This window comes from Prionailurus viverrinus, chromosome D3 (assembly GCF_022837055.1).
Source record: "Prionailurus viverrinus isolate Anna chromosome D3, UM_Priviv_1.0, whole genome shotgun sequence".
In the NCBI taxonomy this organism is placed as follows: Eukaryota; Metazoa; Chordata; class Mammalia; order Carnivora; family Felidae; genus Prionailurus; species Prionailurus viverrinus.
In genome coordinates, this window is record NC_062572.1 from 20,640,129 (window position 1) to 20,658,232 (window position 18,104).

The following is an 18,104-nucleotide window of genomic DNA, read 5'->3' on the forward strand; positions in this document are numbered from 1 at the left end:
TATGGGGAGACTGCCTGTGTGCATGTGGGGTGCACATGGGCAGCTGGGACAGAGGGATCTGAGCACAGCTATGGTATGTAAGGTGAGATCTGTAGGGTGAGCCGAGTGAAGTCCCTGAAGAAGTGGAGGAGCCCTGGGTCAGAGGTCAGGACATGTGTCAAGGCTGGAGAAACGGGGAGGGGGGGCTGGTGGCTGGTGACCCTGGCGGATATGTACTCAAGGTCATAGGGATGGACCAGCTGAGCACATGAATCCAGCATCTCCAAATGAAATAGAGAGAAAGACCTAGGAAAGTAAATATCCTTTCACTTAAACCTGAAATCTGTTTTCACTCTTTGTGAAAGCACGCGAGTGTACATGTATTCGTAAAGGCCAAATAGAGTCATAATGAAGCTGTCCATATGCACTTGCTAATTCTGCAGATCCAGCCTTTTTTTCTTGACGTTATTATTTCTTATAATCCCGAGTAGTCCACACAACTGTCAGGTGGAACCCAGCCCTTGTCTCTTTGTGGGCCGGTGACATGGTGCTCTGCGAGGGCCCCGCATGCCAGTGAGGCCTGGGAGCTCAGGGTTGGTGTCTCATTTCCCCACTGGCCTGAAGTGCTGTGCAAACTTCAAGGCTGCATTCCCATGCTGAGCAGGAGTGATCAGCCTCGTCCTCAGCCTGGGACTCAGGGGTGGTCAGAGAGGCCAGCCTGCTTGACTTGCATCCAGAAGCTCTATGGGAGAACAAGAGGGCCAGGTGTTCTTTCTTCTTGTTGATTTGAAGTGTAGGGACATGGCCCGGGTGTTGCTGCCTTCAAGCTGCTCACTTTTTGCCAATAGTGTTCCTATTTCCAGTGCAGGTGAATGTGGCCATCTGTGGGTGGGCTTGGTCACTGAGGGTGGGCTTGGTCACCGACGGTGGCTGATTCAGCCCCACCTGGGTCACAGACACTGTAAGGGGACAGAGAGGAATGTGAAAAGGATGGCATCCCACTGCATGGGAGAGTGGGGGTGTGGAGCAGAGTTGGGGGGTTCTTTCACCCTGGAGAGGTCTGCCCTCATCTGTGCAGAGAGTGGGGAGGGTGAGGAGGAGAGGAACCCAGGTCCTAAGACCCAGACTCTGACGCTAAAGCTCTGTCATGGATACTGAGCACCCCAAAGTCTCTTTACTTCTCTGGAAAGTTCCACAAGGGTGGGCTTGCTGTGCTCAGTTAAGCCCTTGCTGTCCATCTGTCCGGCCTCCCTGTCAGGGCCTCTCACAGGTAGAAGGAAACAGAGGAGCAGGTGAGGAGCTGACTCAGGGATAGAGGTGGCCCGTGTGGTGATGGCCCCTGGGTCCTGGCAGGTCAGCAATATCTGGTGAGCACACTGATGCCTGACCACCCTGGAGGCCCTGAGTGCTGTCTCTGCTGGCAGGGGCCACACAGGATTGTCCCAGCCTGTCTCACAAGCCATCAGACCCCAGACACTCCCTGTCCTCTCTTGCACTCCTGTCACCCCAGTTAGAGTTCCACGGGTTGTCCTGACCCTCTTTTCTGAGCTGCTCCTGATGTCACAGAGAGACCCAGGGCATCTGGGAATTTTGAAGAAGGGGGCATCGGGCTTAAGGGAGGCCCCTCTCACTACAAAGGGGCCATAGAAAGCTTGTGTCTCAGCTGCATCAGCAGAATTTTATTATATCACCTATTCCTGATGCTTAGGATTCCTGATGATTAGATCATGTATTACAACTGTGAAAACGAGAATATTTCCTCTTGCACCTCATGCGGCCAGTTGGCCAACCCTTAATACACTAACTTGTTTATACTCATCTGCAGTAACTGAGGATCCACGTGAGTTCAGAGGCTGCTGGGTTCAGCTCTAGTGCCTTCTTCATGTCTCTGTGTTTGAGACAGACTCTGAGCTCCTGCCTATGTGGACATGTCTGGGAAGAGGAGTCATCATAAGAATGTCTCAGCCTCAAGCCTGGATGGGATCAGAGGTGGGGACATTATTGAATCAACAGATATACAGAGGGTTTCAGACCTTCAGGTGCTGGTGTCATGGTGACAGCAATTTGCAAGGGTGGGAAGGTCTGATCAGGGACCCCAGAGGGTGTATTATGTTTCAATCTCTCCTGGGAACACAGCACCGTGTGGGCATTGAGGTCTCTGTCATTTGTGAGACAGTAAGAATCAACCTCATCCTCAGGTTGGAGCCCACAGATGGTCTGTGAAGCCATGTATCTATCTGACTTGGAGGCAGAAGATCAATCTAGAACCCCTGATGGCCAGGTACTTCCAAAAGCCAGTATTTGGGGGAACAACAGCACTAAGAGTTGGAACCCACACCATTATCAGATCTGGTGCTGCTGCTACTCCGAGTGTAGGTGATGGTGACTGGGTCACCAAAGACCATGCCAAGGACCCTAAAGTGAAGGACAGAGTGAGAGAGTCAGGGTACCACCAACAACTCAAGATAAGGACCCAGGAGAAAGAAAAGACCCAGTTATCCCCCGAAGGACCTCCCCTCCCCCACCACTGACGTCAGAGTTCAGTCGTCTGTGTAGTATGTGAGAAAGGTGAAGAGGAGAGGGGTCCAGGGCATGGTAGAGATGACCCAAGAACTTTCTCCCCGTACTCCCGCTGGGATAGAGATCCCCCAGCCTCTCTTATCCCTTCCCTCACTCTGATGGGAACAGGGCCCATCATTCAGATTATTCCCCATCCCTCCGGATTGCCCCAACCTCTCCATCAACCAGGAATCAATACCCTCTGCTTCAAAGTTGTATTTAAAGAGCATGGGACTGGTGAATTTCTTCTGTGGGGACATCTAGGGCCTTGGGAGAAAGGGGCTGCTGGGCCCCAGGCATCCCTGAGCAGGGGACACCTACTAAGCAGCCAGGTGCTTGGTCTCCAGCTCTGGGCGCTACCTTGTGGTTGAGGCACGTGCCCACAGCACCACCTTCTGGCCCTGGAGCACATTGCACCAGGTGTGAAAGGCAAGGTCACCATCCTGCCTGAGGGAGGGCCAGGCCCTCCTTGACCAGCGCCACTTCCATTGCCCCTGCCTCAGAAATGGGAAAAATCTTTCATCCAGGGGCCTTTCACGAAGCTGCAATCTCCTCAAATCACGCGTCCCTTAGTTCCCTAGAACGGCCTCCTCAGATGCTGACCCTTCCTCATGGGTTACATTAGTGGAACGGGGTAGCCCTGAGACCTGGCTCCTGAAGGGAGATGTGTCCTGCTGTCAGCATATCAGAAAGACAGAGGCCTGGACCAGCCACATCCCATGGTTTGTGAAGGCTGGGGAGCTCCTCCTCCCTCTGACCTCACTTTCCAGTGAGGCAGGGTCAGAAACCTGGCCCTGCCCTGGATTCCTCTCCTGTCTACTTTTTGCGAGGATTCATCAACAAGGACCCCGGAGGAAGGGGTTGAGAAGACACTGCTCTGCACCTTTAGAAAGACAGAGGTTGGCTCCCTGAGACCCACCTCTTAGCACACCTGTCCCAGTAGGACCTGGGGCTGGAGCCCTGACCTGAGGGGAATGGGTCTCCATGAAGAGAGCGGGGCCAGCGTGGAGTGGGGATACTGGTGTGAGGAGAGACTGAGGAATGAGGGGGGGGTGAAGGATGAGGCTCCCAGGAGTCCCCCAAACTAATTTTGAGTGCTTGAGCTGAGGCTAGTGACAGAAAAAGAGGATTTCAGACTGTCCTCTGGCCTGTGGGGACCCTCCTGTCAGAAGGTGACAGGGACCATCCAGTAGATTGGAAGGTTCTTTGGTGATGAGCTGTTCTGAAGAGGTGCTGTTGGAGAAGGTTGGAGACCTGTTCAGCTGCCTCTGACTGTCCCCAGCACCCTTCTTACGGAAAACATTCAGAAAGGCATAATGATTTCTACTCCCCGCCCCCGCTCTCGCACACACACAAAGACATGTGGGCTGAATCAGCTGTGATGGGCATGTGTCCTGTAGCATTTCACACCATGAATGATGCTGACTCTTTTGTAAATGGGGCAGCCGTCTCACTTTTGTCCCCAAATTTTCACTTGTTCCATGAGTGCTGTGTGTAGTCACCTTCTTTCCTGTTCGAGGTGAAATGAACTGTTCATAGAATGTGTTTCATTGGGTGTTGATTTGTTAATCAGAATACATGTTTAATCTTAGATGGTTTCGATGATCTGAAAGACACTATTAGCAGAATAATTATGTGGGTGTGTATACATTCATTTTTTTTAACTCTACATATTCACAACAGAGATACACTGTGGAAATAGCATGGTATGTCTTTCTGAATTTCTCAGTAACAGGCAGCCCTTCACACACACAACGACAGAGAAATTGCTCACAAGTTCACAGAGAGAGGTCACTAAGTACAGAGGCTTACCTCATACAACGAAGCAGTGGATGACATATAGAGATGGTGAGAAAGGAATTTACCAAATCTGATAATTTTTTGAGAGAAAGATCTGGGCTTTAAAATTCAATTTCCAATGATTTTCTCACCAACATGCTTTGAGGTATAATTAACAAATAAATAGTCTATATATAAGGTGTAAAATGTGAGGGCATAATCCTGTCACCAGGGACACATGGCCCCTTCTGTGCAGGACGCTGTGTTCTTTCCTCTGATGTGACCTACTGGTGACCATGGCTCCCCTTCCCTGTCAACTCCCCATAGCACCGAGGGGAGAGACAGCCTTTCTGGAGGGATGGGAGGCCACAGGAAGGGACCTGGAAGACATTGCTAGTGGGTTATTCCAGGCAAATCTTCCTTGTCTGTCAACGTTCCCACACACTTGGGACTACTGTCATTCATATAGATTTTTAACACAGTGAGTCACTCCTAGGAATCCTGTCTGCAAGCACAGGACACAAGTCTGCAGGGAGCTGTGACAAATGATATTCTCTGTAGCATTTTACTTAAAACTCTAAATCCCTTGAGCAGGATGTGTTCCAGAAGAGCAGGACTTTGGTGGTGACCAAATGTTTAAGATCAACATTTCAAACGTAAAGTTTGAGAAAAATATAGTCCATATTAAAGAATGAGTGCTGTGGGAGCTAAAGAAAAATGACAGCAATTTGTGTGCTTGCATCTGAAAATATATCCACTTTTCATCATGATCTTGCCAGAAACATAGACTTCAACCAAAAATGAACAGATGAAACATTGATCCCATTTGCCAAAATAAACAGATGCTTTTAAATTAGGAAAATCCTAGGGGGCCCCTGGGTGGCTCAGTCAGGTGGGCGTCCGACTTCAGCTCAGGTCATGATCTGGTGGTTCGTGAGTTTAAGTCCCACATCGGGCTCTGTGCTGACAGCTCGGAGCCTGGAGCCTGCTTTGGATTCTGTGTCTCCCTCTGTCTCTGCTCCTCCCATCCTCTCCCTCTGTCTCTGTCTCTCTCAAAAATGAATAGACATTAAAAAATAATTAAAAAAACATTAAAAAAAAGAGAAATTCTGGAATTCCACGCATCAGTCTCTGAACTGATTTGAGTCTGGGGAGAAAGAACCCCTGACCAGCCACGTGGCCAGCTCTGGGTGTGAGCAAGGTGCCAGGGGTCAGAGAAATTCCATCATGAGGAATTTATTTTCTGATTTCTAAGTCACGTGACACTACCTAAATTCCAGATCAAACCTCGTGGGTGAGCGTGAGCCTGGCCTGGCCCGGAAATGCTCTGTGGCAGGAATATCAGAATATTCTGGAGCTGGGCTGCAGCTGGAGGGGCTGGGCTTCAGGAAGAGCGAGGGCATCACAGAGACTCAGTGGTGCCCAGCGACCCTGCTGACAGTGATTTCTTCTGAAACGTCATCATTCAGCTGCCTGCCATCTTCACCCAAGCTCTGTAGTCACCCTGGATGTAATGGTGCTGAAGCAGGACCAAGGGATCCCTTTGTGCGTTCTTCCTCTGGGAGACTGTCCAGATCAAAGACTGTAAGACGCCTGGCTGGGAGACCCTGCAGCTTAAGCTTCTCTCTTGCTTGATGGGGACGCTGTGCCTGGCTCAGTGCACTTTCCATCACATTAGCCCACGTGTGTCGTAAATAAAGGGGCAGGTGAACTTGTGGAAAGTTATGTTTCCTTTAATGGATTTATAAACTAGTGACAACATGAAATTCTTTCCTTAAGAAATAATCTCAGAGTTTTCTCTGATTCTTCTGTAAAGCATGGCCTCAACCCTTCTTCCTCTGATCACTGCAGTGTAGGCTTTGTCTTCTTTAGGTGCCTTCCCATTGGATTTCTAGTAGTTTCCTTATTTCTTCTAGACAGTGTGCCCTGGCACATAATGAGCCTGTCCTAACACTGCTTGCCAGCACATCTTTGCAAGCCCCAACCAGGGGATGACAGGGTCAGGGTGTGGACCCATCTGCCTTGATCCTGCCTGAGGGACTGCTGACCCCCTGCTCCGAGGCTGGGGTCCCGTATGGAGCTCAGCTTCAGCCTCCTTATCCGCCATGTCCTGTTGATCCCTTTTTCTCAGCAAGAAAGTGAGAAGGGTAGCCAAGTAGTCATTAACAATCTTTATTGTATAAAAGAATGCTCTGGAAACATTTAAATCCAAACCAACTACAGAACCCCAGTTCTTGAAGTTCATGTTAGCTTATCTAAAGGAAATTGTGATTTTCTGTGCTTCCCTAAAGGGGAACGTTTATAACACATGGGTAGCAATGAGAACAAGGGAACTGAGCTCAGCCTCGCATGGTGTTCTTGTAACAATTCTTTGCTCTTTTAACAGGCACATTGTGAGATGAGAGTAAGCAGATATGTGCATTCCTAGAACTATGAACAAGTCGCCTGGGTCAGGGGCTGATCTTTCCCGGAATCGGGAGGTGGAAGTCACCCTGCATCAGAAATGGGTCCTCATGCTGTCCCAGCTGGTGGAGCCCCCTCCCTGCAATGGTGCCACACCTCCCACTTCCTTTTTCTCATACCCATCCCCCTCCTTATTCCCTAAATCCTCCACGTCACAGGCACAGGGGTCCTGGCCCTCCTTCTCCACCCCACTGGCCAACCCTTGTCCAGGACCGGGTGACTTGGGCACCATCCACGGTCCTGCCTGGTCCCCACCTTCATGCTCCCCTCCTGCTCCTTCCTTGTCTGCATAGCGCTGGGACCTCATCACAACGCATCAGATTCTGGAGTACCTGTCAACCGCTCCAATACTCTGGTTCCACCCCCCTGATCCCATCCTCATGCTCCCAGGACATAGCTTTCCTATACATGTTTAGCTTCTGTGTCCTCTCTCTTCCCCCAAACACTGTCAATGCCCTGAGCATGGGGACCTTTCCTATGGTGTCCGCATGTGGTCCGCGTCTCTAGACTCAGGTTTCTCACATAGTAGGTATTCTCCAAATGGTGTGGATCTTCACAGTCAATTATTCAGAGTCGACACACCTGGACACTGTGTCCCTGGCTCTCCCCTGACTCCCTGATATGGACTCAACTGTGTCCCCCTCAAAACCCTACGTTGAAATTCCAACCCTCAATGGTATGTATTTGGATATAAGTCACTGAAGGAAGTAATTAAGGTAAATGAAGACGTAAATAAGGGTGATGGCCTAATCAAATGGTCTCTTCATAAAAAGAGGAAGAAAAAACAGAGTTGAGCACACACAGAAAATAGGCCACAGTGAGGATCCACAAGAATGCAGCCATCTATAAGAAAGATCTCAGGAAAGCAAACCTACGAAGACCTTGGACTGGAGACCTCCAGTCTCCACACTGAGAAAATGTGCTTCTGTTGGTTAAGCCACACAGCCTGTGTTATTACATAATGGCAGCCCAAGCAGACTGACACATCTCTCCGTGGACTCTTTCCCCAGGACAACCTGTCCCAGAATCCAGAGATTTATGCTCAATTAGAGTAAAAACAGACAATGTATGGTGGCCAACTGCAAGCTTGGGGGCAGAATTTGAGAGGATGGTTCCCATTCTTTGTAGCAAGTTCCCGGTGGATGGATCCCAGACCCTAGCTTTTGACAAAACAAACAAAGGAAGCAACTATTGTGACAGAGGGGTCGGGGCTGCACAGGGATCCCCATCATTATGAGGACAGTAAGTTTTTGTCTCACCTCCCCGCAGACCTGGAACACTATGTCAGCACTGAGACGGTTCTCACAGGCCTGGAATAATAATCAGCCCCAGCCTCAGCATGAGGCCAGTGATGGTCAAGGAGCTTGGGCTGTAAGACCTTGAGCTCTAGAGTCAATCAGGGACTCCTGAGTATCAGTTGTCAATTGTTATCATAACATATGAGAGAAGTCTGAGGAGCATATTCATGGGAGCCGCTGGTACCAGTACACGCAATAAACACAACCAATGTTGTCAGTGTTTCCAGTTCAGGAGATGGAGAACCTCTGACTCAGGGCCCCAGACACTGAGGGCGGCTGAGTCAGCACAGACTGGGCCCAGGACTCTGCAAGGGGGAGAGACAAAGGAAGGATGATGCTGGGTCTAGACACAAGAGGAGGAAAAAGGGCCCAATAGTCCTCCCTGGACCACTTCCCTGTCCCTGAATCTGGTTACCTATGCAGTGAGCAAGAAGGGTAAGGAGGAGAGGGATGCAGGGCATGGGGCAGACCGTCACTGTTTCTGCTTTCTGTGGCCACCCAGATGAGCAGAGCCTCCCTTAATCTCTCCCTTCCCCTCTTCATCTTCTGGGAGAGGGAGGGCCCATCCATGCAAATCAGACCCAAGTTCTCTGTCCTCTCACTGGCCCTGGGTCAGGTCCTTCCATCTGAGGATGTCAGGGGGGTGGTAGGGGAGTGGCTGGGTGGAGCCAGGAGTGGGGAGGCCCCAGCTGTGAGCTCTGAGCACACGGCACAGGCAGTGCCAGGTGGCAGGTCCCAGCTCTGATCATCCCTGACCCCTCAGAAACGGAACCCATGCGCACCCTGGTCTCCAGGCCCAGACACAACACTGGGTGACATTGTGTTGATCTGAGCCCTGCATTACAGCCAGGCCAGGTTTCCGCTTATGTGGCCTCCCATCATTTCTGGACAGACTTTACATTCTACTCAGACTCCTCAGGGTGAGTGTGCGCATAGCTCCTTGGCTGTTCATGGCTCAGGATCGAGGGCACACACCTCACCATGGCCCGAAGCCCTGAGAGACCAGCTGTTTCTGTAGCTCACCGGGTCCCAGTCTATTCAAACATCCAGGTCCGGTTTCTAAATGCTATGATCCTGTAGTGCTGCACATGATTATTATACTTTTTTCTCACTCTTAGAAGGAGCCCTGATCGATGGGAGTGTAAACATGTATATATAGCGTCAAAATTAAAGAAAAATCTCCTTTAGAGTGTTGCTGGGAGACCAGTAGGGGAAACTCTCACGCCCACCACTCCTCAATTACAGATCAAACAAAAAAGATGTACCTTGCAAGCGATGCCAGTGGTAAAGGTGTCTTTGGTTAAGTTAGCAAAGTGACTTTTGCAAAGCAACTAAAGATAGGGGGCTGGTTGCCAGCACTCACATTTGTGAGTAGAGGGTTGGAACTATCAATACCCCCTCCTGACCTGGGTGGGGAGGGATTAGTTTGAATCTATTGCCAATGGCTGATGATTTAACCAATCATGAGTATGTAATGAAGTCTCCACTAAAACCCAATAGGAAGGGCACCTGGGTGACTCAGTTGGTTGAGCATCCAACTCTTGATTTTGGCTCAGGTCATGATCCCAGGGTCGTGGGATTGAGCCCTGCATCAGGCTGGGTGCTGAGCATGGAACCTGCTTAAGATTCTCCATCTCTCTCTCTCTCTCTCTCTCTCTCTCTCTCTCTCTTTGCGTCCCTCTCCCCCACTTGCATGTTCTTTCTTTCTAAAAAAAATTTTTTTTTAAAGGACGGTCTTCATAGAGCTTCAAGATTGGTGAACAGGTGGAGATTTGGAGCCATATCAGGCTCACAGTGGACATGGAAGCTCCATGCCCTTCCCCCATACCTGGGCCTGTGTATCTCTTCCATCTGGATGCTCCTCAGTTATACCCTTTTCTAATGAATCAGTAATCTTGTCAGAAAAAAAAAGACATTTCTTTGAATTGTGTGAACCACTCTAGCAAATTAATCAAATCCCTGTAGGAGGTGACTGCAACCCATTTCAAGTGGGCCCAAAGCTCAGGTAACACCCAAGACTTGTGATTGGCACCCCAAATGGAGGGCATTCTTGCAGGACTGAGCCCTTACCCTGTGGGATCTGTGTTATCTCCAGTACTGAGTGTCAGAATTGAGTTGAATTGTAGGGCACCCAGCTGATGTCCCAGTATGGCTTGCTGGTGTGGGGAAATCCCTTACCACACACTGGAATTGGTGACCAGAATTTCAGGTGGTTGACTCCTTCCTGGGTTTTTCCATCGTAGCCGGAACCATTTTAAATTTACATAAAAATTAGTTTTTCATAGATCTCATGGAAAATCTCACTTTTCTAGAATTCAAAAGTAAACTATTCATGTGTGAGGTTATTTTGTCTACCTGCTGGATGGTGCTTCAAACATCACTCTTAAGTGCATTGCATGCATAGATTATTTTCTTGGATGCTAATACGTATCTTGTTTTTTATTCTTGTATCAGTATCACATTGGTTAAATTATTTTAGCTTTCACAAATGTCTCAGTATCCAACAATTTATGTCCTACTTCTTTGTCCATTCATTTGCAAAATGCTCTAGACTATTTCTGTCCTTAAAATTGTCCTTATAAATATTAGGGAAAAAGAAATCATTAAGCCAAACTACCAACAAGTTTATCTTTCTATTTATGCAAGTCCTTTTCTATCTTTTTGAAAGGATTTTTCATTTTTTCCTAGAGTTTATGCATTTTTTTGTCAGGGATGGGCTGGAGTCTCTGTGGAATGTGTGGGTTCATAAAGTTGCCACTGTGTGTTGGCGGGGAAGAAGGGGCTGCCACCGTTCCTTGGTTCCCAGGGGCACCTTCTCTTCTGAGCCATGGGGAGACTTGCTGAGCCTGAAGTTTGTCTCCTGTGGTGACTAGTGAACGGCATGGTCAGGAAGAGGTTCCAGAACAGGTCTGAAGTCCTGTGCGTGCCGTGCCTGGCACAGGCAGAATCCACAGGACATTCCTAACTTATGGTCCTCACGTGGCAGGGTTGTCCCTCAGTCTCCCCATTCCAGTGTCTCTGAGAGAATTATCTTCCTGAGCGAGGATTTTCTGCTGTGTTCACGTGAGCAGGCTGAGCCTACAATTTCAACAATAGCTCAGACTAAAGCTCCTTAAAGCCAATGCTTCCTGGAGAGTTTCAGAGCCTAGGCTGCTGGTAATGTGATAGAAACAGTAGAGACCATGAAAAGGAGCCCAACATTCCTACTCATTAGGGAAATGCAGATCAAAACCACTTACATACCACTTCAGCTTTATGAGGAGATGGTCATCTGAAACCTCATGTATGCTAGTGGGAATGCAATCCTTTGCAGCCGCATTGGAGAACAGTCTGGCACTTTATTCAGAAGTGTATAATAAAGTCATGATATGGCCCAGGCATTCAGCTATTAGGTATCAAACCAAAAGAAACTAAAATATATGTCCACACAAACAGCTTGTATAGGAGTGTTTATGGCAGCAATAGACACAATGCAAAATAGACAGAAGGTGTCAACGACACAAATGTCCATCAGCTGATAAATAGATAATGAATATATGGTGCATCCATATAGTGAAATACTAGTCACCAATTTAAAAAAGTGAACTACAGAGCCAGGTATAACTAGATGGACCTCAAAAACATATTACACCTAAGAATTCGGCAACAGAAGGCCATCACATGTTTGTTTTGACAGCCTATCCAATAAAATTGGAAACTTCCAGATAGATTAGCATGGGCTCCACGCAAGGGTGATATGCAACTAAGTGAAACATTCCATACATTTACAGATGGTGATGTTCCCACAGCAATGTGCATGCACCTAATATGGGTGAATGGGGCACTTAAAATGGCACATGTTCAGTGTTACAGTGCACGTAAAATACCCACAAGAAATCACCGCAGACAGAATGGAATTTGTGGCTACAAAGGGCTGAGCGCAGTGGCGACAGTGACTTCACTGCTGGTAGGTCCAAGGTTTCTCTGCAGGTGATGGAAATGTGGTAAATTCAGTCATGATAGAGGTTGTCCAACTGTGGAACTATATTAAAGACCATGGAATTGTATACTGTAAATGAATGAACTTTGTGGCATGCAAATTATCTCAATAGTTTTGTTTTGCTTTGTTTTTAGAAAAAAACAGTATGAGGGAGAGCAACTGTGACCGACCTTTTAAGGTCATTCTGTGCTCAGAGCAGACCCTCACACCCTCTAGGGTGTCCATGGTCTCCCTGTTTGTCACAGGCAATAATGGGGGTGACCACGAGGGGCAGGGGCAGGTTTTTGTCTTAGGTCCCCATGGGCCTGTAGCACTGTGTCAGCATTGATGCTTTCATCCCACACTGAGCAGTAATAGTCAGCCTCGTCCTTAAGCTGTAGGCCCAATATGGTCAGAGAGGCTGTGTTCCCAGAGTGGGAGCCAGAGATCTGGAACTGTGAGAGTCTACTTGTCCTGAGCATCACAGTTTTGGGGCCACCGTGAGAAATCTGTTGGTACCAGTCCACATAATTTGTTTCAACAATGTTACTGTTTCCAGTGCAGGTGAGGGTGACCTTCTGTCCCACAGACCCTGACATGTATGCTCCCTATGTCAGTGGAGACTGTGCCCAGGATCCTGTAACAGAGCAGTGGAGACACAGACAGGGGAGTCTCAAGGAAGAAGAAGAAAAAAACAGAAGAAGAAGAAGAAGGAGAGGACAAAGTGGAAGAAGTAGTCAACCTCTAGTTAGCACTGCAGGATGGAGTGGATTGACTGTGGGGCCCAAGAAGGTTGGATCTCATGTTCCTGAGCCTGGGTCACTGGAGGAGCACTAGGACCTTTGGGTTGTGTTGGTCAGTGATGTCTGGCTTCATTCTGGATTGGAAACAAGTGCTGATGAGGTAGCATGATGTGGAGACAAAAAAGGAACCTTGGTCCCAGGGTACATGGTTGAGTCAATGATTTGGCTCATCTCTGGTTGAGTCCAGAGATTTGAGGAGATATCCCGGGAATGATGTGTCAAAATCATGTCATTCTGTCCACTGCTGTTGCTCCTTCGGGGGGCAGTAGAGAGTGCATTTCTGTCCTGGGATCTCTGTCCCTGGTGGAGGCTGGATCAGCTGGGAGAGGTGTGGAGATCTGTGAGCACAGGGCAGGGTCAACACTTCAGAGAGTGGGGCAGAGCTAGGGTAGGATCCCTGCTGGAGCTCAGGAAGCATTCATCTGGGTGATAAGTAAGAACAGGGAGGACTAAGGGCATCCAGTCTGTGGTGGCCATGACCTGACACCTTGATCCTTAAATCGCCAATGAGGGCATACCTGTCTCACACTTCTTAGTCCATTCTACACCCTGAGGAACTGGGTCTGTGATGGTTAAATTATGTGTAGCTTGTGTAGGCCATGAGAGCCAGATGTTTGGTCTAACATGATTTTAGTAGTTTCTGCGAATATATATTTCACATGATATTAAGAAGTAAATGAGTAGGGGCACCTGGGTCTTCAGTCAGTTAAGCAACTGACTCTTGATTTCAGATCAGGTCATGATCCCACGGTTCATAAGATTGAGCCCTGCATTAGGGTATGAGCTGAAAGCACGGAGCCTGATTGGGATTCTCTCTCCCCTTCTCTCACTGCCTCCCTCCCCCCCCCCCACTGTGCTCTCTCTCTCTCTCTCTCTCTCTGTCTGTCTCAAATAAAGGAATAAATTTTTAAAAAATGGAATTAAGTCAGTAGACTTTTATTAAAGCCAATTACCATCCATAATGCGAATGGGCCTCATCCAATCAGTTGAAGGCCTTGATGTAGAAAAGACTGACCTTGCACAGAAAGAAGGGATTCTGGGAACACATTGCCCTCAGAACAAAACTACAACATCTCCACTTCCTCTCCTGGGTCTGTGGCCTTCCAGCCCACACTGTGGATTTTGGACTTGCCAACCTCTACAACAATGGCTAAAGAGTCCTTAAAATAAATATCTCAGATAGACTGATATGCACACATAGACATGCACATAGACATACATTATATTACACATACATATACACATGCATCTTATAGGTTCTTTTTCTTAGGAGAACCCTAACTCATGTGCAGTCCTTTATCCAAATCTCAGTCTTGTTCTTTGTTTTTTTCTAGCCCTTTGCATGGTTCAATTCTACAGAGGGATCAAGACAACTGGTCAGGCAATGCTAAGTCTGTGCTCTAGGTCCTGCAAAGACCATGCAAAATCATGATCACAAGGTGATCACAGGTGTCAGGTGGTGGGGAAGTGACCACCATTGAAGTTTCTTGCAACTCTTTACCTTCTTTCTACCTCTGGGAAGAGAAGGTCATCATGTGAGTAATATACTTTCTGCTTTCTTTCTTTTTTTAATTTTTTTAACGTTTATTTATTATTGAGAGACAGAGAGACACAGAGTGTGAACAGGGGAGGGGTAGAGAGAGGGGGAGACACAGAATCCGAAGCAGGCTCCAGGCTCTGAGCTGTCAGCACAGAGCCTGACACGGTGCTTGAACTCACTATCTGTGAGATCATGACCTGAGCCGAAGTCAGTCGCCTAACCAACTGAGCCATCCAGGCGACCCTATACTTTCTGCTTTCTAACTCTCATGTGAATGCCTACATTTCATATCAACACCTCGTGCCTGGGAGTGAGTGTGTGTTGGTCTGGAATTGATCAGGTGCATGGACATCAGAATGGTCATGGGATTGAGCTATGATTTTATGAGATGGAAACGACCTGGCCCATGTCCCCTGCCCAGATGCCAGTGTCCATAGTCCATGTCCCAACTTGAATAACAAAGAGGGTAGAGGGAAGAAGAGGTGGTAGGCACGGCCATATTTGGTGAAATTTTATCATTTTCTTCTCCTATTTGAACCCCAAATCCCCAGCCATGTGATTAGTCAGTGACTAAGCCCAGTTCCAACCAGATAGCCACTGTATTACCCAAGCCACTTGGACAATCCCCTCCCTGGTCACCATGATGATTTCAGGGGAGATGGTGGAGTGATGTGGTCCAGGCAACTTGAAAACCGAAGTTTCTGGTCAGTGGGTCATGGAGGGCAAATCTCCCGTCCAGAGGGTATGTTGTATGGACCTCATTCTGGGACTGCAGGGACATTTGTCCCAATCTGGGAAGTCAGCCTGAGACACAGTATGTTTTACTTCTGTTTCTTCTCTCTACTTCCAGACACTGTCAGTTCCCTGAGCAGGTGTACCCTCCATGTGTTTCCTTTGCTGTGTCCTGACCCCTTAGACCCAAGTCTGCCATGTAGCAAGGGTTCAGTAAAGGGTGTGAATGCATACCATTGGAAGAGTGGACTATCCTAAGCCAGACACAGCTGGACTCTGAGTCCTGGTTCTGTCCTGACCCCTTGATAAGGACTGAACTGTGTGCCCTCAAAACCCTATGTGGAAATCCTAACCCACATTGTGATGTTTGCAGATAAGGCATTGAAGCATGTAATTATGGATAAATAAGGTCATATGGGTGGTGTCCTAAAAAATAGGGATGATGTCTTTATAAGAAGAGGTAGAGACACCAGAGGGGAAAACACAAACAAGGCCATGTGAGCACCCAGGAAGAACGCCACCATCTGCAAGCCAAAGAGAGAGACCTCAGGAGAAATCAAACCTGGCAACACCTTGAACTTGGACATTCAGCATCCAGAACTCTGAGAAAATCAATATCTTTTGGATTAGCCACACAGTCTACGGTTTTATGTTACCGTAGCCCTAGCAGACAGGCACAAGCCTCAGGGACTCTGTCCCCAGGGCAATATCCCAGCGTACAGGAATTTCTGCTCAGTTTGCATGAAACAGAAAATGTGTACCTGCAAGGACAGGCTGCAGAGACAGAATTGAGAGCACAAGGACACATATCCTAGAGAAAGTTCCCTGAGTTGGGTTTCAGACCTCAGATTTAGGTCAAACAAAAGGGGAACCAGCTGTCTTGGCAGAAGATGGGGGCTGCAAAAGAAATCCCATCACTGCAGGGACAGCATGTTTTCGTCTCACTTCCCCACAGGACTGGAGCACTGTGTGAGCACTGAGACTATCATCCCATGCTGAGCAATAATAATCAGCCTCGTCCTCAGCCTGCAGCCCAGTGATGGTCAGGGTGCCTGAACTGCCAGACTTTGAGCCGGAGAATCTATCTGGGACCCCCGAGGGTTTGCTGTTATCCCAATAGATGACGGTTTTGGGGCCCATTCCTGGGACTTGTTGGTACCAGCTCACAGCATTACCAACCCCGATGTTGGAGCTGCTTCCGGTGCAGGAGATGGTGATCCTCTGGCCTAGGGTCCCAGACACTGATGGTGGCTGAGTCAGCACAGACTGGGCCCAGGACCCTGCAAATGAGAGACACAGAGACCGTGATGCCAGGGTCTAGAGACAAGAGGAAAAAGAAGGACCCACATGTCCTCCAAGGTCCCCTTCCCTTGGCCTCACATCCAGTTACCTGTACAGTGAACAAGTAGGGTGAGGAGAAGAGGGGTCCAGGCCATGGTGGAAGTCATCACTGTTCCTACCTTCTGTAACCCACGGTGTGCAGACCTCCCCTAACAGGTCTCTTCCCCTTTTCATTCTCTAAGAGGGGGAGGATCTGTCCTTGCAAATGAGACTCATAGCTGTCTAACACTTCACTGGTCCTGGGTCAGGTCTCTCTGTTGAGGAGGTAAGGGGATGGGTATGGGAGGGGCTGTGTGGGGCCAGGGGGTGTGGATGTCACCACTGTGAGCCCTGAACATAGGGCACAGGCAGTTCCAAGTGGCAGGTCCCAGCTCTGATCACCTTTTAACCCTTGAAATGGGCTGTATGTGTCCCTTGGTGGTCCAGGCCCAGACACAGCATTGTGTGACATGTGACTGGAGCCAGTCAGGCATACCTCCTGACATCCTACTGCTTTGTCCCCTATCCCCTGCTTTAGGGCCAGGTATCCCCTTATGTTGCCTCCCATTACCTCAAGGAAAGCTGTATACTCTACCCAGACTCTTCAAGGTCTGGCCATGGCTACCTTGGCTGTTCATGGGTCAGGGTCGAGGTGGTGTCTCTGCTCAGATTCCTTTTCAGTCAGGATCAAATCCAGAGCACTGTGCTACCCCCATGAAGATGTGTCTCTTTCTGTGCAAGACACATGTTTTTTCCTCTTATATGATTCCTTGCTTGTTACAAATTTAGCAGTGTATCTCCAACACACAAAAATATTTTTTCAAAGTCCGTTTTCCTGGTGAACTGTAAGTATTTTTATTTTTTATCTGCTCTTTATTCAAGCTTCACCATTTTACTGGTCTTCTCACTAATAGATGAGTTTAATAGCATATTTTATACTTGTCCATTCTGTATTTGTATGAGAATCAGATATTTGGCTTTTTGAGTCTGGCTAATTCTGATCCCACTCCCAGAACACAGAAAAGGTTAAATGTGGTAGTGCCTTCTGTGACCTCCCTGTGAGGTGGAGTCTCTCAGCAATGATCCTGAGGTGACCTGGAGTGGCACTTACTGGGGACTGGAGCAGATGGGGAACCATCCTGGGATGTGTACAGAGCATCTTGTGCTGGGCCTCTGGAACTGGTCCTCTCCTGAGGAAGGGACAGATGGAGGAGAAAACCACAGGTGGTCATGGGATGTCTTATGTTTTATAAGACATTAGAAAGCTCTGGGAGTCAGAATTACAACCGTATGAGACAGAAACCCCATGGTCTGTGTCCCCTGCTCAGCTCTTAACGTACACAACACAAGACTCAAACATGAACCAGCTATGAGGGTGGAGGGCAGAGCTGGTAATAAAGAGCTGAGTGATATACAAGGTGGGGATGCTTGCACAAACCGTCTGACCTTTTCCTCTCCTATCCAGACCCACATCTTCCAGTCATGCTCTCAGAATGTGATTGATCCCGGCCCCAAATGCTGGGATGAACTTCTGTTTCTGGGAGAAATCAGATGAGTTTCTTTCTGGTACCATGTTGATGGCAGGGAAGATGGTGTAAGAGATCTGGTCCAGTCCTGAAGGCTGGGATTCCTGATCAATGGGTCCAGGATGACGAGGATCTCTCATTCTGGAT

The 18,104-nt window shown here is 48.3% G+C and overlaps 1 protein-coding gene, 1 long non-coding RNA gene, 1 other non-coding gene, 1 pseudogene and 2 gene segments (V, D, J or C); 2 read left to right on the forward strand and 4 right to left on the reverse strand.

Moving 5' to 3' along the window:
* LOC125148931 (immunoglobulin lambda variable 5-37-like) overlaps positions 1-18,104 on the reverse strand; it is a 1,027,427-nt gene that overhangs the window by 558,767 nt on the left and 450,556 nt on the right.
* Positions 1-18,104, forward strand: part of LOC125148968 (uncharacterized) — an 863,358-nt gene that overhangs the window by 557,603 nt on the left and 287,651 nt on the right. The gene's annotated exons all lie outside the window — the stretch shown is intronic.
* The window catches only part of LOC125148944 (immunoglobulin lambda variable 5-37-like), a 657,272-nt gene that overhangs the window by 553,983 nt on the left and 85,185 nt on the right, over positions 1-18,104 (reverse strand).
* The window catches only part of LOC125148935 (immunoglobulin lambda-1 light chain-like), an 899,300-nt gene that overhangs the window by 534,616 nt on the left and 346,580 nt on the right, over positions 1-18,104 (reverse strand). The window lies entirely within an intron of this gene.
* LOC125148936 (immunoglobulin lambda variable 5-37-like) overlaps positions 1-18,104 on the reverse strand; it is a 647,249-nt pseudogene that overhangs the window by 526,083 nt on the left and 103,062 nt on the right.
* LOC125149729 (U6 spliceosomal RNA) lies at positions 11,741-11,844 on the forward strand. Its single transcript, XR_007146031.1, has one exon. It is a non-coding gene; the product is annotated as a U6 spliceosomal RNA (small nuclear RNA).